The 5,417-nt window shown below is 44.4% G+C and overlaps 1 long non-coding RNA gene across 1 annotated transcript; it reads right to left on the bottom strand.

Moving 5' to 3' along the window:
- Positions 1 to 513: 513 nt before the first annotated feature.
- LOC310683446 lies at positions 514 to 4,111 on the bottom strand. The gene is made up of 3 exons (XR_014514420.1): positions 3,997 to 4,111; positions 3,798 to 3,897; positions 514 to 558 (listed from the first exon to the last, which is right to left on the bottom strand). It is a non-coding gene; the product is annotated as an uncharacterized lncRNA (long non-coding RNA).
- Positions 4,112 to 5,417: the final 1,306 nt, after the last annotated feature.

Genomic DNA, 5,417 nt, shown 5'->3' with positions numbered 1-5,417 from the left:
TGCAAATTCTGTTGCAATGGCTACCTTAAAATCAGAGACCCTTGTCCTGGCTTAAACCTTTATTACATGGGAAATGACATCATCTGCAATAGATCGGCTATTTCCAAGGAACGGAGCAGCGCAGCATCAGGCACATTAGCAGGTTAGATCACAACAATTTATTCCCATAAACACTTCAGTGATTCATCCTCCCGTGACGTCACCGTCGGATGTGCTCCAGCTAATTCAGACTAGAACGTTCTCCCTTTTCAGCCCCTGTCTGATTCACACCTGTGTCTGACACAGGGTTTACTATTGTCGCTGTCAAAAGAAGTGCAGCAGGGGAAAAAAGTGGGCAATTTGCAATAAATTGCTTGTATCATATCAAGTCTCAGTCATTTGGCTGGCAGCGTGTGTCTGGATGGAACGCTTGGTTTTTGCATTTTCTGAAGCTGCCGTTGCTTCCTATAAATGGGAAATCTCGAAGAGGCTAAAGATGATGGTGATGACACACCTTGAGAACGGATTGTCTTGGGCGCAGGTGGGTAGTAGCTTGACTGGGAGATATAATGAGTCATTCTGTGATTTAATCAAAGAGGTTAGCATGTCCCCAGTGCTGGGTTGATTGGAACAAGGAGGAAGGAGGGAACCGATGCCTCACAGCAGAAATGGTGTACTACGAAGGCAGGGAATCTTCTTTATCCCAAGGGCCACATCCCCTTCTGAACAACCTTCTGGGGGCCACATGACAGTGGTGGGTGGGACCAGAGGCAAGAGTGGGCAGAACAACTAATGTAAACTTTGTACAATAGCTTAGTTTCCACATGTGTTCACACACTCCTCTTTCTTTCTCTCTCTCATCCACCCAGGCAAGCAAGGTCAAGGACACATTTTAGTAAGGCAAAAACGCTAGAGAAGGGTGTGAAGGAAGACCAGTGATGGGCGTAGCCTAAGGAGGAGGGATTTGGCTGTGGAGGAGGTATGAACTCAAGAGAGTCACAAGGACCAGCCAGAGAGACCTGGAGTAGGGCTGGGTGATGTATCGATATACCACCCCAAACTGGTTCAAAGTCCATATTGTACTATTGGTTTCATAGTTTTTGACCTGGCAATATATCGCGAATCATGATATATATGTGTGTGCTATGCAAAAAATCGCAATGTGGGGAAAACCATGAAGCCAGCCAATGCCCCTGCATAGCTCCATGCTTATTTCAGACATTGTTATATAGCAGTACATTGTGATGTTTAGCTGGTGATATATCGCAATGTTGAAAACCAGATATCGTCCAGCCCTAGCCTGGAGGCCTGCTGTAAATTCTCCATCCTCGATGTGCTATAATCTAACCCAGAGATCTGGGGCCAAACTTCACAGGACATAGAAGAGCTGTGATTTCATGAGAATTTGTTTCTTAAAGCAGTTGCAGATGTGCTCTGATTTTGATAAGAGCAGAGGCGCTGGTGGAGGAGTTGCTGAATGCTTTCCCTCCATTTCCTGATCCAAATTGCCCCCGTCCCAAGCTATTTATTAGGAATAAAATGCAGGACCACTGCTGCTTCTCTGATTCCCACCCCCCAAAACACACACACTGCTTTAAGGGCAGGGGGAGGAATCAGGAGACCCAACTGTGGATTGCCCACTTCATGCTTGGTTTGATGCTGTTATGGAATGAATCCTTACTCATCTTAATCTCCTCGTCCCTCACTTCCTATAAAAGCATTCATCCTATTAAGCATATAAGAGAAGGAATCTGTGTGATGGTACATTAGTGTTCAGCAGAAAATGGTTAGCCCTGAACCGTGCAACATTAGGAAAAAGAGGACAAAAGGAGGAAGATGATTGAATAGGCCTGCCCAACTTGTAACAAAGGACAGCAAAGAAATTTGGTTCAGTTCTAACTTTGATGACAACCTACCTAATTCACACTTTCTGAAACAATAGATGAACCGAAGTACAGTTATCCTTTAAAATTCTCACTTCTCTGAATTTTGTGATGCGGTTCTCCAACCAAATACTGTGTATAAAAAGGCATACAGTATATTAATGAAAACAACATGCGAAGGTGCAGTATATATTAGTATACTAAAATGCTAACAAATTTTCACAATGACTTAAAAAATAATAATTGCAACCTGAACCAGAAATGTGTACTTCAGGCTGAGAAACTGAAACAGGAATTGATAAATTCACCCATCCCTGCTTTTCGCCTGTTAGAAGTTCTCCAAAGTCTCCTGTCTCTCTAGCTTTTTAGAGTGTGGAGAATGTCAGTACGTGTACTTGATCTTTCCAAAAGCTTTTGACAAAGTCCCTCACTCAGTGATGACTGGGGCCCACTGGAACTGGTAGGGCAGAAGGGAAAGAAGCCAAGAGTAGGCGGAGCCAGAACCAACAACAGGCAGGGCCTACCATAGCGTTCCCCAACCTGGTGCCCTCCGGATGTCATTGGACTACAGCTCCCATCAATCTCAATAAGCATGTCCAATGGTCAGGGTTGTAGCCCAGCAAAATCTAGAGGGTATCAGGTTGGAGAAGGCTGGCTTTCCACCTTAGTGACAGCCAAGCCAAAAACTCAAGGTCTATCAATGACATTGCTTAACCCAGTAGGCCCACAACAAACATAAGCAGTTCTTTGCGAAACAATGTGCCATTAGATTATGGCATGCATTGGCATAAGATGTGTCAGTGAGTGCTGACCTCAGTGGCTTTACAGAAAGAATTCATCAAATTCCTGGAAAATAGATTTACCCAAGGCTACCAGCCAGGGAGGGCTGAAGGGAACATTCATGACCAGAAGCTGCATATCTCCAGTCACCAGGTCCTCGCGGCAGATGACTGAGGATGGCTCATGAGCTTCTTAGGGGAATCTGGTCGGCAGCAGAGCCAATCTGATCCAGCAAGGTAAGCCTTACATTAGCACCAGGTCCTTGATGGCATAGAACTGAGCCTGTTCAGTGCATTCCCAGGACAAGTGGCTATTTTTGCTGCTTTGATTCACATTGCTGTATGTGCCAATATATTTTCAAGGAAGGACTGTTCTGTTTATCTGGCTGCAGCTACCAGCCTTGTGCCAGGAACTAAAATAAAACAAAACAAAATACACTCTCCTCTTTTTTTTTTTTAAGCAGCAGAACTGTAATGCAGTTCACAGTCTTGCTTTTCTATTTATTTCACCTTCTTCTTTCTTTATTTAACTGTATTTTTATCTAGTTTCACCCAGTGAAATGTGGGCATGTTTAAGGGGGTGAATGTTCCGTAGGAGAGGCTTAGCTCCCTCTGCACTATAAATTTAAAGCACCATGATACAACACTAAACAAAGAATCATGGGAACTCTAGTTTGTTAAGGGTGCCGAGGGTTTGTTAAGGAGACCCCCCAATTCCCCTCACAATTCCCTGAGTTCCTCAGGAAGTGGGACTGAATCTTCAACCACTCTCAGAATTGTACCCTGGCCCTTAGTTGCTCAGGGCTTTATATGTTTGTTTATTTATTTTAAAATAATTTTATTATAGATTTCTTAGTTTACAAAAGTACATGCATTGTCTCTTTTTTCAGGTTGTGTTTTCTACAGATAAGTTTCGTTTGTTGTGAGACATTAGTGTTGCCTGCACTATAAGGTTGGGAAGAAAAGGGGGAAGAGGGGGTGGGTCAGCGTGGCAAAGCTTCTATTCTTCTACTTAGTGTATGTGTGGGGTTTTGTGTCAGCGTTTCAGGGCTTTATAAAGGTACACATAGACCTTGGACCTTGTCCTACAGTGAGCCTTGCACGACTTGGATCTGCTCCCATTAACTAACTAATGCCTTCCCATTGGCTCTCTTACCTGGGTATGCACCATCATTATCAAGAACACTAAAATTACTTCTGCTGGCATGCCAAGTAGACCATTTATTGCTGGAACTTCAGGGTAATTGTTCCCATCTCTGTAAAACAGAAGAGGATTGTTTCCATAAATAACTGCAGGGAATCCTATCCCTCCCATGGTGGTAGCCAGGAAGCAGATAAACAAGAAGAGTTCTTACCGAAGTTGTTTATTCGCTATTCACAGAGAGAGACACGAAGGCATGTGGTCTCCTTTTGATAATGGCATTGCTCCAAGTAAAATCCCACCTCCTCAGTCTCTTCTGTTCTACATCACCCCTGCACTGGCTGACCTGTGCTTTCTGCCTCTGAGCTTTCTGTTCTACTACTCTCAACGCCTGGTTCTAGGGGGTCAGGAATGCTTTCTAGAGACACTGAGTCGTCAGCTGTCTCTCCCCTGCTGCTGCTCTCCCAATATTTCCCAGCTTCTCCTCTCTGCAGCCTCTGAACTATGACCTTCTGCAAACCACTGTTCTAAATCTATACTGTCCTCCTCTTCTCAGGAAGGTGCAGGAAGAGGGTGGGGGTGGTTCCCTCCATTCCTCCTCAGTCCAGTCCCTGACAATAACCATGGATGTCCAACTAGCTATTCCCTCAACGCTTAGCAGCATTTGATAGTGTGCATGAAAGTGTAAAGGCCTCCCATTCTTCTCTATCCAGATCATCCTTCTAGTGTCCTCATGGTAACCATCCACATTCCAAACAAATCCTATGTAGATTGGGCCCTATGTTTTCACAGTACCAATTGCCCACTTCCTTAGATTTGCACATGGGGATTCAGAGTTTGGAGTTATTCACTGAAGAGCTGTTCAAGCTTTCAGCAAATGTCTTTTAAAATGGAAAGTGGGTGATGATTCACAGCCCCAAGTGCTAATGCCTAGCTGCCATGATTAGCGCCTCATGAGGGATGGAAGCATAGGAATTTTGCAGTTTGAAATTATGAGTAACTTGAGGGTCTCAGGCTGAATCAGTAGGCATTACTTAATGCCCATTCCTTCAGCAACTCATTAGAATGATATAGTCTTGTTGGCTTCTCTCATGGGGAGGGTTCTGCTTTATACTGATTCAAGCCACTGGCCCATCAAGCTCAGTGCTATCTACACTGATTGGCAGTGTCTCTCCAGGTTTCAGAGAGAGGAGCTGACTGGAGATGCCAGGAACTGAACATGGGAAATGGTGTGTTGTTTTTGCAATAGTTATGCCCTGATTGAAATGAGTAGCAGGTTCCTCACTGACTTACTTGGACGTCAGAGGCCAATAATGAGAGCTTGGGGAAAACCCACCCTTGATCCAGATTATAGTTGTCTGCATATGAGAGCAATTGAACTCCAGGATAACTTTTGCAATGTACTGTCAGCTTGCCAAGTGCAAAACTGCGAGATGTCAGCACCCTTGTAGCAGAGCTCCCTGTGAAAGCAGAGAGATTCTGGTCCTGGATGATAATCTTCACATTCTGTCCACAAGCACTGCACCTTCTGTACTAAGAGGGACCACAGTGTGTGAGTCCAGAGGTGACAATGCACAGTGGGTTGTAGGGAATTAGGGTCATGTATATATGGAATTATTCAGGAAGCTTAAATGC

Source organism: Podarcis tiliguerta (genome assembly GCF_965153285.1).
Source record: "Podarcis tiliguerta genome assembly, chromosome: 8".
NCBI lineage: Eukaryota > Metazoa > Chordata > Lepidosauria > Squamata > Lacertidae > Podarcis > Podarcis tiliguerta.
Note: the sequence above shows the minus strand (reverse complement) of the source record. Positions and strands in the feature narration are given on the sequence as shown.